The sequence below is a fragment of the Narcine bancroftii genome, chromosome 7 (genome assembly GCF_036971445.1).
Source record: "Narcine bancroftii isolate sNarBan1 chromosome 7, sNarBan1.hap1, whole genome shotgun sequence".
In the NCBI taxonomy this organism is placed as follows: Eukaryota; Metazoa; Chordata; class Chondrichthyes; order Torpediniformes; family Narcinidae; genus Narcine; species Narcine bancroftii.
In genome coordinates, this window is record NC_091475.1 from 123,564,905 (window position 1) to 123,579,081 (window position 14,177).

The window sequence follows — 14,177 nt, forward strand, 5'->3', positions numbered from 1 at the left end:
TCTCTGATTCCCGGACTCTGATTCCCCACCTCTGATTCCCGGCCTCTTATTCCCAGCATCTGATTCCAGGCCTCTGATTCCCGGCCTCTGACTCCCCGCTTCTGATTCTGATTCCCTGCCTCTGATTCCCCATCTCTGATTCCGCACATCTGATTACCTGCCTCTGATTCCCCACCTCTGATTCCCCATATCTGATACCCCGCCTCTGATTCCCCGCATCCGATTCCCCATATCTGATTCCCCGCCTCTGTTTCCCCGCCCCTGATTCCCCGCCTCTGTTTCCCCATATCTTATTCCCCGCCTCTGATTCCCAACTATGATTCCCCGCCTCTGATTCCCCAGCTCTGATTCCCTGCCTCTGATTCCCCGCGTTCTATTCCCTGCCTCTGATTCCCCGCCTGTGATTCCCCATCTCTGATAAACCACCTCTGATTCCCCACCACTGATTCCCCATATCTAATTCCCCTCCTCTGTTTGCCCGCCTCTGATTCCCCACCTCTGATTCCCCATATCTAATTCCCCGCCTCTGTTTGCCCGCCTCTGATTCCCCGCCTCTGTTTCCCCATATCTGATTCCCCGCCTCTGAATCCCCAACTCTGATTCCCCGCCTCTGATTCCCCAGCTCTGATTCCCCGCCTCTGATTCCCCGTGTTTGATTCCCTGCCTCTGATTCCCCGCCTCTGATTCACCATCTCTGATTCACCGCCTTTCATTCGCCACCCTGATTCCCCATATCTGATTCCCCACCTCTGTTTTCCCGCCTCTGATTCCCCGCCTCTGATTCTCCATATCTCATTCCCCGCCTCTGTATCCCCATCTCTGATTCCCGGACTCTGATTCCCCACCTCTGATTCCCGGCCTCTTATTCCCAGCATCTGATTCCAGGCCTCTGATTCCCGGCCTCTGACTCCCCGCTTCTGATTCTGATTCCCTGCCTCTGATTCCCCATCTCTGATTCCGCACATCTGATTACCTGCCTCTGATTCCCCACCTCTGATTCCCCATATCTGATACCCCGCCTCTGATTCCCCGCCTCTGTTTCCCCATATCTATTTCCCCGCCTCTGATTCCCCGCCTCTGATTCCCCAGCTCTGATTCCCCGCCTCTGAATCCCCAACTCTGATTCCCTGCCTCATATTCCGCAGCTCTGATTCCCCGCCTCTGATTCCCCAGCTCTGATTCCCTGCCTCTGTTTCGCAACCTCTGATTCCCCACCTCTGATTCCCCATATATGATTCCCCACCTCTGTTTCCCTGCCTCTGATTCCCAGCCTCTGTTTCCCCATATCTGATTCCCCGCCTCTGATTCCCCAACTCTGATTCCCCGCCTCTGATTCCCCAGCTCTGATTCCCCACCTATGATTCCCCGTGTTTGATTAACTGCCTCTGATTCCCCGCCTCTGATTCCCCAGCTCTGATTCCCTGCCTCTGTTTCGCAACCTCTGATTCCCCACCTCTGATTCCCCATATCAGATTCCCCGCCTCTGTTTCCCCGCCTCTGATTCCCCTCCTCTGTTTCCCCATATCTGATTCCCCGCTTCTGATTCCCCAACTCTGATTCCCCGCCTCTGATTCCCCAGCTCTGATTCCCCGCCTTTGATTCCCCCCGTCTGATTCCCAGCCTCTGAGTCCCCGTGTCTGATTTCCTCCCTCTGATTCCAAGCCTCTGATTCCCTGCCTCTGATTCCCAACCTCTGATTCCCCACCTCTGATTCCCCATATCTGATCCCCAGCCTCTGTTTCCCCGCCTCTGTTTCCCCATATCTGATTCCCGGCCTCTGATTCCCCGCCTCTGATTCCCCGCCTCTGATTCCCTGCCTCTGATTCCCCATCTCCGAATCCGCACATCTGATTCCCTGCCTCTGATTCCCCGCCTCTGATTCCCCGCCTCTGATTCCCTGCATCTGATTCCCAACCTCTGATTCCCCACCTCTGATTCCCCGTGTTTGATTCCCCGCCTCTGTTTCCCCGCCTCTGATTCCCCGCCTCTGATTCCCCAACTCTAATTCCCCGCCTCTGATTCCCCATATCTGATTCCCTGCCTCTGTATCCCCGCCTCTGATTCCCCGCCCCTGTTTCCCCATATCTGATTCCCTGCCTCTGATTCCCCAACTTTGATTCCCAGCCTCTGATTCCCCAGCTCTGATTCCCCGCCTCTGATTCCCCGTGTTTGATTCCCTGCCTCTGATTCCCCGCCTCTGATTCCCCAACTCTAATTCCCCGCCTCTGATTCCCCATATCTGATTCCCTGCCTCTGTTTCCCCGCCTCTGATTCCCCGCCTCTGTTTCCCCGCCTCTGATTCCCCACCTCTGATTCCCAATATCTGATTCCCCGCCTCTGATTCCCCACCTCTGATTCCCCACCTCTGATTCGCCAGCTATGATTCCCCGCCTCCTATTCCCCGCGTCTGATTCCCTGCCTCTGATTCCCCGCCTCTGATTCCACATCTCTGATTCACCACCTCTGATTCCCCGCGTCTGATTCCCTGCCTCTGATTCCCCATCTCTGATTCCCCATCTCTGATTCCCCAATTCTGATTCCCCTCCTCTGATTCCCCGTGTTTGATTCCCAGCCTCTGATTCCCGGCCTCTGATTCCCCATCTCTGATTCACCGCCTTTGATTCGCCACCTCTGATTCGCCATATCTGATTCCCCGCCTCTGTTTCCCCGCCGATGATTCCCCGCCTCTGATTCCCCATATCTCATTCCCCGCCTCTGAATCCCCATCTCTGATTCCCGGACTCTGATTCCCCACCTCTGATTTCCGGCCTCTTATTCCCGGCATCTGATTCCGGCCTCTGATTCCCGGCCTCTGATTCCCTGCTTCTGATTCTGATTCCCTGCCTTTGATTCCCCATCTCTGATTCCGCACATCTGATTCCCTGCCTCTGATTCCCCATCTCTGATTCCCCATATCTGATTCCCCGCCTCTGATTCCCTGCCTCTGTTTCCCAATATCTAAGTCCCCGCCTCTGATTCCCCAACTCTGATTCCCCACCTCTGATTCCCCAGCTCTGATTCCCCGCCTCTGATTCCCCGCATCTGATTCCCTGCATCTGATTCCAAGCCTCTGATTCCCTGCCTCTGATTCCCAACCTCTGATTCCCCACCTCTGATTCCCCATATCTGATTCCCAGCCTCTGTTTCCCCGCCTCTGATTCCCCGCCTCTGTTTCCCCATATCTGATTCCCGGCCTCTGATTCCCGGCCTCTGATTCCCCATCTCTGATTCACCGCCTTTGATTCGCCACCTCTGATTCGCCATATCTGATTCCCCGCCTCTGTTTCCCCGCCGATGATTCCCCGCCTCTGATTCCCCATATCTCATTCCCCGCCTCTGAATCCCCATCTCTGATTCCCGGACTCTGATTCCCCACCTCTGATTTCCGGCCTCTTATTCCCGGCATCTGATTCCGGCCTCTGATTCCCGGCCTCTGATTCCCTGCTTCTGATTCTGATTCCCTGCCTTTGATTCCCCATCTCTGATTCCGCACATCTGATTCCCTGCCTCTGATTCCCCATCTCTGATTCCCCATATCTGATTCCCCGCCTCTGATTCCCTGCCTCTGTTTCCCAATATCTAAGTCCCCGCCTCTGATTCCCCAACTCTGATTCCCCACCTCTGATTCCCCAGCTCTGATTCCCCGCCTCTGATTCCCCGCATCTGATTCCCTGCATCTGATTCCAAGCCTCTGATTCCCTGCCTCTGATTCCCAACCTCTGATTCCCCACCTCTGATTCCCCATATCTGATTCCCAGCCTCTGTTTCCCCGCCTCTGATTCCCCGCCTCTGTTTCCCCATATCTGATTCCCGGCCTCTGATTCCCCGCCTCTGATTCCCCGCCTCTGATTCCCTATCTCCGATTCCGCACATCTGATTCCCTGCCTCTGATTCCCCGCCTCTGATTCCCCGCCTCTGATTCCCTGCCTCTGATTCCCAACCTCTGATTCCCCACCTCTGATTCCCCGTGTTTGATTCCCCGCCTCTGTTTCCCCGCCTCTGATTCCCCGCCTCTGATTCCCCAACTCTAATTCCCTGCCTCTGATTCCCCATATCTGATTCCCCGCCTCTGTTTCCCCGCCTCTGATTCCCCGCCCCTGTTTCCCCATATCTGATTCCCTGCCTCTGATTCCCCAACTTTGATTCCCAGCCTCTGATTCCCCAGCTCTGATTCCCCGCCTCTGATTCCCCGTGTTTGATTCCCTGCCTCTGATTCCCCGCCTCTGATTACCCATCTCTGATTCACCACCTTTGATTCGCCACCTCTGATTCCCCATATCTGATTCCCCACCTCTGTTTTCCCGCCTCTGATTCCCCGCCTCTGATACTCCATATCTCATTCCCCGCCTCTGAATCCCCATCTCTGATTCCCGGACTCTGATTCCCCACCTCTGATTCCCGGCCTCTTATTCCCAGCATCTGATTCCAGGCCTCTGATTCCCGGCCTCTGACTCCCCGCTTCTGATTCTGATTCCCTGCCTCTGATTCCCCATCTCTGATTCCGCACATCTGATTACCTGCCTCTGATTCCCCACCTCTGATTCCCCATATCTGATTCCCCGCCTCTGATTCCCCGCATCCGATTCCCCATATCTGATTCCCCGCCTCTGTTTCCCCGCCCCTGATTCCCCGCCTCTGTTTCCCCATATCTGATTCCCCGCCTCTGATTCCCAACTATGATTCCCCGCCTCTGATTCCCCAGCTCTGATTCCCTGCCTCTGATTCCCCGCGTTCTATTCCCTGCCTCTGATTCCCCGCCTGTGATTCCCCATCTCTGATAAACCACCTCTGATTCCCCACCACTGATTCCCCATATCTAATTCCCCTCCTCTGTTTGCCCGCCTCTGATTCCCCACCTCTGATTCCCCATATCTAATTCCCCGCCTCTGTTTGCCCGCCTCTGATTCCCCGCCTCTGTTTCCCCATATCTGATTCCCCGCCTCTGAATCCCCAACTATGATTCCCCTCCTCTGATTCCCCAGCTCTGATTCCCCGCCTCTGATTCCCCGTGTTTGATTCCCTGCCTCTGATTCCCCGCCTCTGATTCACCATCTCTGATTCACCGCCTTTCATTCGCCACCCTGATTCCCCATATCAGATTCACCGCCTCTGTTTCCCCGCCTCTGATACCCCGCCTCTGATTCCCCATATTTCATTCCCCGCCTCTGATTCCCCATCTCTGATTCCCGGACTCTGATTCCTGGCCTCTTATTCCCGGCATCTGATTCCCGGCCTCTGATCCCGGCCTCTGATTCCCCGCTTCTGATTCTGATCCCTGCCTCTGATTCCCCATCTCTGATTCCGCACATCTGATTCCCTGCCTCTGATTCCCCACCTCTGATTCCCCATATCTGATTCCCCGCCTCTGTTTCCCCGCCTCTAATTCCCCGCCTCTGTTTCCCCATATCTATTTCCCCGCCTCTGATTCCCCGCCTCTGATTCCCCAGCTCTGATTCCCCACCTCTGAATCCCCAACTCTGATTCCCTGCCTCATATTCCGCAGCTCTGATTCCCCGCCTCTGATTCCCCAGCTCTGATTCCCTGCCTCTGTTTCGCAACCTCTGATTCCCCACCTCTGATTCCCCATATATGATTCCCCACCTCTGTTTCCCTGCCTCTGATTCCCAGCCTCTGTTTCCCCATATCTGATTCCCCGCCTCTGATTCCCCAACTCTGATTCCCCGCCTCTGATTCCCCAGCTCTGATTCCCCACCTATGATTCCCCGTGTTTGATTCACTGCCTCTGATTCCCCGCCTCTGATTAACCATCTCTGATTCACCGCCTTTCATTCGCCACCTCTGATTCCCCATATCAGATTCCCCGCCTCTGTTTCCCCGCCTCTGATTCCCCTCCTCTGTTTCCCCATATCTGATTCCCCGCTTCTGATTCCCCAACTCTGATTCCCTGCCTCTGATTCCCCAGCTCTGATTCCCCGCCTTTGATTCCCCCCGTCTGATTCCCAGCCTCTGAGTCCCCGTGTCTGATTTCCTGCCTCTGATTCCCCGCCTCTGATTCCCCATCTCTGATTCACAGCCGCTGATTCCCCACCTCTGATTCCCCATCTCTGATTCCGCACATCTGATTCCCTGCCTCTGATTCCCCGACTCTGATCCCCACCTCTGATTCCCCAGCTCTGATTCCCCGCCTCTGATTCCCCAACTCTGATTCCCCGCCTCTGATTCCCCAGCTCTGATTCCCCGCCTCTGATTCCCCATATCTGATTCCCCACCTCTGTTTCCCGGCCTCTGATTCCCCGCTTCTGATTCTGAATCCCTGCCTCTGATTCCCCATCTCTGATTCCGCACATCTGATTCCCTGCCTCTGATTCCCCACCTCTGATTCCCCATATCTGATTTCCCGCCTCTGTTTCCCCGCCTCTGATTCCCTGCCTCAGTTTCCCCATATCTAATTCCAAACCTCTCATGCCCCAACTCTGATTCCCTGCCTCTGATTCCCCGCGTTCTATTCCCTGCCTCTGATTCCCCGCCTGTGATTCCCCATCTCTGATTCACCACCTCTGATTCCCCACCTCTGATTCCCCATATCTAATTCCCCGCCTGTGATTCCCCATCTCTGATTCACCACCTCTGATTCCCCGCCTCTGAATCCCCATCTCTGATTCACAGCCTCTGATTCCCCACCTCTGATTCCCCATCACTGATTCCGCACATCTGATTCCCTGCCTCTGATTCCACGACTCTGATCCCCACCTCTGATTCCGCAGCTCTGATTCCCCGCCTCTGATTCCCCAACTCTGATTCCCCGCCTCTGATTCCCCAGCTCTGATTCCCCGCCTCTGATTCCCCGTGTTTGATCCCCTGCCTCTGATTCCCCGACTCTGATCCCCACCTCTGATTCCGCAGCTCTGATTCCCCGCCTCTGATTCCCCAACTCTGATTCCCCGCCTCTGATTCCCCAACTCTGATTCCCTGCCTCTGATTCCCCAGCTTCATTCCCCGCCTTTGATTCCCCCGTCTGATTCCCAGCCTCTGAATCCCCGTGTCTGATAACCTGCCACTGATTCCCCGTCTCTGATTCCCCATCTCAGATTCACCGCCTCTGATTCCCCACCTCTGATTCCCCATCTCTGATTCCGCACATCCGACTCCCTGCCTCTGATTCCCCGACTCTGATTCCCCACCTCTGATTCCCCAGCTCTGATTCCCCGCCTCTGATTCCCCAACTCTGATTCCCCGCCTCTGATTCCACAGCTCTGATTCCCCGCCTCTGATTCCCCGTGTTTGATCCCCTGCCTCTGATTCCCCGCCTCTGATTCCCCATCTCTGATTCACCGCCTTTGATTCGCCACCTCTGATTCCCCATATCTGATTCCTCGCCACTGTTTCCCCGCCTCTGATTCCCCGCCTCTGATTCCCCATATCTCATTCCCCGCCTCTGATTCGCCAGCTATGATTCCCCACCTCTGATTCCCCGCGTCTGATTCCCTGCCTCTGATTCCCCGCCTCTGATTCCACATCTCTGATTCACCACCTCTGATTCCACGCGTCTGATTCCCCGCCTCTGATTCCCCATCTCTGATTCCCCATCTCTGATTCCCCAATTCTGATTCCCCGCCTCTGATTCCCCAGCTCTGATTCCTCGCCTCTGATTCCCTTCCTTTGATTCCCAACCTCTGATTCCCCAACTCTGATTTCCCATATTGATTCCCTGCGTCTGATTCCCCACCTCTGATTTCACATATTGATTCCCTGCGTCTGATTCCCCGCCTCTGATTCCCCAACTCTGATTCCCCGCCTCTGATTCCCCAGCTCTGATTCCCCGCATCTGATTCCCCGTGTTTGATTCCCTGCCTCTGATTCCCCACCTCTGATTCCCCATATCTGATTCCCCGCCTCTGTTTCCCCACCTTTGATTCCCCGCCTCTGTTTCCCAATATCTAAGTCCCCGCCTCTGATTCCCCAACTCTGATTCCCCACCTCTGATTCCCCAACTCTGATTCCCCGCCTCTGATTCCCCAGCTCTGATTCCCCGCCTCTGATTCCCCGTCTTTGATCCCCTGCCTCTGATTCCCCGCCTCTGATTCCCCATCTCTGATTCACCGCCTTTGATTCGCCACCTCTGATTCCCCATATCTGATTCCTCGCCTCTGTTTCCCCGCCTCTGATTCCCCATATCTCATTCCCCGCCTCTGATTCCCCATCTCTGATTCCCGGACTCTGATTCCCCACCTCTGATTCCCGGCCTCTTATTCCCGGCATCTGATTCCGGCCTCTGATTTCCGGCCTCTGATTCCCTGCTTCTGATTCCCCATCTCTGATTCCGCAAATCTAATTCCCTGCCTCTGATTCCCCACCTCTGATTCCCCATATCTGATTCCCCGCCTCTGTTTCCCCGCCTCTGATTCCCCGCCTCTGTTTCCCCATATCTAAGTCCCCGCCTCTGATTCCCCAACTTTGATTCCCCACCTCTGATTCCCCAGCTCTGATTCCCCGCCTCTGATTCCCCGCATCTGATTCCATGCATCTGATTCCCAGCCTCTGATTCCCAGACTCTGATTCCCAACCTCTGATTCCCCACCTCTGATTCCCCATATCTGATTCCACGCCTCTGTTTCCCCGCCTCTGATTCCCCGCCTCTGTTTCCCCATATCTGATCCCCGCCTCTATTTGCCCGCATCTGATTCCCCGCCTCTGTTTCCCCATATCTGATTCCCCGCCTCTGAATCCCCAACTCTGATTCCCTGCCTCTAATTTCCCAGCTCTGATTCCCCGCCTCTGATTCCCCGCGTCTGATTACCGGCCTCTGATTCCCCGCCTCTGATTCCCCATCTCTGATTCACAACCTCTGATTCCCCACCTCTGATACCCCATATCTGATTCCCCGCCTCTGTTTCCCCGCCTCTGATTCCCCACCTCTGATTCCCAATATCTGATTCCCCGCCTCTGATTCCCCACCTCTGATTCCCCGCCTCTGATTCGCCAGCTATGATTCCCCGCCTCTGATTCCCCGTGTTTGATTCCCTGCCTCTGATTCCCGGCCACTGATTCCCCAACTCTGATTCACCGCCTTTGATTCGCCACCTCTGATTCCCCATATCTGATTCCCCGCCTCTGTTTCCCCGCCTCTGATTCCCCGCCTCTGATTCCCCATATCTCATTCCCCGCCTCTGAATCACCATCTCTGATTCCCGGACTCTGATTCCCCACCTCTGATTCCCCGCCTCTGATTCCCCGCATCTGATTCCCTGCATCTGATTCCAAGCCTCTTATTCCCTGCCTCTGATTCCCAACCTCTGATTCCCCACCTCTGATTCCCCATATCTGATTCCCAGCCTGTGTTTCCCCGCCTCTGATTCCCCGCCTCTGTTTCCCAATATCTAAGTCCCCGCCTCTGATTCCACAACTCTAATTCCCCACCTCTGATTCCCCAGCTCTGATTCCCCGCCTCTGATTCCCCGCATCTGATTCCCTGCATCTGATTCCAAGCCTCTTATTCCCTGCCTCTGATTCCCAACCTCTGATTCCCCACCTCTGATTCCCCATATCTGATTCCCAGCCTGTGTTTCCCCGCCTCTGATTCCCCGCCTCTGTTTCCCCATATCTGATTCCCGGCCTCTGGTTCCCAGCCTCTGATTCCCCGCCTCTGATTCCCTGCCTCTGATTCCCCATCTCCGATTCCGCACATCTGATTCCCTGCCTCTGATTCCCCGCCTCTGATTCCCCGCCTCTGATTCCCTGCCTCTGATTCCCAACCTCTGATTCCCCACCTCTGATTCCCCGTGTTTGATTCCCCGCCTCTGATTCTCCGCCTCTGATTCCCCGCCTCTGATTCCCCAACTCTAATTCCCCGCCTCTGATTCCCCATATCTGATTCCCCGCCTCTGTTTCCCCGCCTCTGATTCCCCACCCCTGTTTCCCCATATCTGATTCCCTGCCTCTGATTCCCCAACTTTGATTCCCAGCATCTGATTCCCCAGCTCTGATTCCCCGCCTCTGATTCCCCGCATCTGATTCCCTGCATCTGATTCCAAGCCTCTGATTCCCTGCCTCTGATTCCCTACCTCTGATTCCCCACCTCTGATTCCCCATATCTGATCCCCAGCCTCTGTTTCCCCGCCTCTGTTTCCCCATATCTGATTCCCGGCCTCTGATTCCCCGCCTCTGATTCCCCGCCTCTGATTCCCTGCCTCTGATTCCCCATCTCCGATTCCGCACATCTGATTCCCTGCCTCTGATTCCCCGCCTCTGATTCCCCGCCTCTGATTCCCTGCATCTGATTCCCAACCTCTGATTCCCCACCTCTGATTCCCCGTGTTTGATTCCCCGCCTCTGTTTCCCCGCCTCTGATTCCCCGCCTCTGATTCCCCAACTCTAATTCCCCGCCTCTGATTCCCCATATCTGATTCCCTGCCTCTGTTTCCCCGCCTCTGATTCCCCGCCCCTGTTTCCCCATATCTGATTCCCTGCCTCTGATTCCCCAACTTTGATTCCCCGCCTCTGATTCCCCATCTCTGATTCACCGCCTTTGATTCGCCACCTCTGATTCCCCATATCTGATTCCCCACCTCTGTTTCCCCGCCTCTGATTCCCCGCCTCTGATTCTCCATATCTCATTCCCCGCCTCTGACTCCCCATCTCTGATTCCCGGACTCTGATTCCCCACGTCTGATTCCCGGCCTCTTATTCCCAGCATCTGATTCCAGGCCTCTGATTCCCGTCCTCTGACTCCCCGCTTCTGATTCTGATTCCCTGCCTCTGATTCCCCATCTCTGATTCCGCACATCTGATTACCTGCCTCTGATTCCCCACCTCTGATTCCCCATATCTGATTCCCCGCCTCTGTTTCCACGCCTCTGATTCCCCGCCTCTGTTTCCCCATATCTAATTCCCCACCTCTGATGCCCCAACTCTGATTCCCCGCCTCTGATTCCACAGCTCTGATTCCCCGCCTCTGATTCCCCACATCCGATTCCCCATATCTGATTCCCCGCCTCTGCTTCCCCGCCCCTGATTCCCCGCCTCTGTTTCCCCATATCTGATTCCCCGCCTCTGATTCCCAACTATGATTCCCCGCCTCTTATTCCCCAGCTCTGATTCCCTGCCTCTGATTCCCCGCGTTCTATTCCCTGCCTCTGATTCCCCGCCTGTGATTCCCCATCTCTGATTCACCACCTCTGATTCCCCACCACTGATTCCCCATATCTAATTCCCCGCCTCTGTTTGCCCGCCTCTGATTCCCCGCCTCTGTTTCCCCGCCTCTGATTCCCCACCTCTGATTCCCAATATCTGATTCCCCACCTCTGATTCCCCACCTCTGATTCCCCACCTCTGATTCGCCAGCTATGATTCCCCGCCTCCTATTCCCCGCGTCTGATTCCCTGCCTCTGATTCCCCGCCTCTGATTCCACATCTCTGATTCACCACCTCTGATTCCCCGCGTCTGATTCCCTGCCTCTGATTCCCCATCTCTGATTCCCCATCTCTGATTCCCCAATTCTGATTCCCCTCCTCTGATTCCCCGTGTTTGATTCCCAGCCTCTGATTCCCGGCCTCTGATTCCCCATCTCTGATTCACCGCCTTTGATTCGCCACCTCTGATTCGCCATATCTGATTCCCCGCCTCTGTTTCCCCGCCGATGATTCCCCGCCTCTGATTCCCCATATCTCATTCCCCGCCTCTGAATCCCCATCTCTGATTCCCGGACTCTGATTCCCCACCTCTGATTTCCGGCCTCTTATTCCCGGCATCTGATTCCGGCCTCTGATTCCCGGCCTCTGATTCCCTGCTTCTGATTCTGATTCCCTGCCTTTGATTCCCCATCTCTGATTCCGCACATCTGATTCCCTGCCTCTGATTCCCCATCTCTGATTCCCCATATCTGATTCCCCGCCTCTGATTCCCTGCCTCTGTTTCCCAATATCTAAGTCCCCGCCTCTGATTCCCCAACTCTGATTCCCCACCTCTGATTCCCCAGCTCTGATTCCCCGCCTCTGATTCCCCGCATCTGATTCCCTGCATCTTATTCCAAGCCTCTGATTCCCTGCCTCTGATCCCCAACCTCTGATTCCCCACCTCTGATTCCCCATATCTGATTCCCAGCCTCTGTTTCCCCGCCTCTGATTCCCCGCCTCTGTTTCCCCATATCTGATTCCCGGCCTCTGATTCCCCGCCTCTGATTCCCCGCCTCTGATTCCCTATCTCCGATTCCGCACATCTGATTCCCTGCCTCTGATTCCCCGCCTCTGATTCCCCGCCTCTGATTCCCTGCCTCTGATTCCCAACCTCTGATTCCCCACCTCTGATTCCCCGTGTTTGATTCCCCGCCTCTGTTTCCCCGCCTCTGATTCCCCGCCTCTGATTCCCCAACTCTAATTCCCTGCCTCTGATTCCCCATATCTGATTCCCCGCCTCTGTTTCCCCGCCTCTGATTCCCCGCCCCTGTTTCCCCATATCTGATTCCCTGCCTCTGATTCCCCAACTTTGATTCCCAGCCTCTGATTCCCCAGCTCTGATTCCCCGCCTCTGATTCCCCGTGTTTGATTCCCTGCCTCTGATTCCCCGCCTCTGATTACCCATCTCTGATTCACCACCTTTGATTCGCCACCTCTGATTCCCCATATCTGATTCCCCACCTCTGTTTTCCCGCCTCTGATTCCCCGCCTCTGATTCTCCATATCTCATTCCCCGCCTCTGAATCCCCATCTCTGATTCCCGGACTCTGATTCCCCACCTCTGATTCCCGGCCTCTTATTCCCAGCATCTGATTCCAGGCCTCTGATTCCCGGCCTCTGACTCCCCGCTTCTGATTCTGATTCCCTGCCTCTGATTCCCCATCTCTGATTCCGCACATCTGATTACCTGCCTCTGATTCCCCACCTCTGATTCCCCATATCTGATTCCCCGCCTCTGATTCCCCGCATCCGATTCCCCATATCTGATTCCCCGCCTCTGTTTCCCCGCCCCTGATTCCCCGCCTCTGTTTCCCCATATCTGATTCCCTGCCTCTGATTCCCCGCGTTCTATTCCCTGCCTCTGATTCCCCGCCTGTGATTCCCCATCTCTGATAAACCACCTCTGACTCCCCACCACTGATTCCCCATATCTAATTCCCCTCCTCTGTTTGCCCGCCTCTGATTCCCCACCTCTGATTCCCCATATCTAATTCCCCGCCTCTGTTTGCCCGCCTCTGATTCCCCGCCTCTGTTTCCCCATATCTGATTCCCCGCCTCTGAATCCCCAACTCTGATTCCCCGCCTCTGATTCCCCAGCTCTGATTCCCCGCCTCTGATTCCCCGTGTTTGATTCCCTGCCTCTGATTCCCCGCCTCTGATTCACCATCTCTGATTCACCGCCTTTCATTCGCCACCCTGATTCCCCATATCAGATTCACCGCCTCTGTTTCCCCGCCTCTGATACCCCGCCTCTGATTCCCCATATTTCATTCCCCGCCTCTGATTCCCCATCTCTGATTCCCGGACTCTGATTCCTGGCCTCTTATTCCCGGCATCTGATTCCCGGCCTCTGATCCCGGCCTCTGATTCCCCGCTTCTGATTCTGATCCCTGCCTCTGATTCCCCATCTCTGATTCCGCACATCTGATTCCCTGCCTCTGATTCCCCACCTCTGATTCCCCATATCTGATTCCCCGCCTCTGTTTCCCCGCCTCTAATTCCCCGCCTCGGTTTCCCCATATCTATTTCCCCGCCTCTGATTCCCCGCCTCTGATTCCCCAGCTCTGATTCCCCGCCTCTGAATCCCCAACTCTGATTCCCTGCCTCATATTCCGCAGCTCTGATTCCCCGCCTCTGATTCCCCAGCTCTGATTCCCTGCCTCTGTTTCGCAACCTCTGATTCCCCACCTCTGATTCCCCATATATGATTCCCCACCTCTGTTTCCCTGCCTCTGATTCCCAGCTCTGTTTCCCCATATCTGATTCCCCGCCTCTGATTCCCCAACTCTGATTCCCCGCCTCTGATTCCCCAGCTCTGATTCCCCACCTATGATTCCCCGTGTTTGATTCACTGCCTCTGATTCCCCGCCTCTGATTAACCATCTCTGATTCACCGCCTTTCATTCGCCACCTCTGATTCCCCATATCAGATTCCCCGCCTCTGTTTCCCCGCCTCTGATTCCCCTCCTCTGTTTCCCCATATCTGATTCCCCGCTTCTGATTCCCCAACTCTGATTCCCCGCCTCTGATTCCCCAGCTCTGAT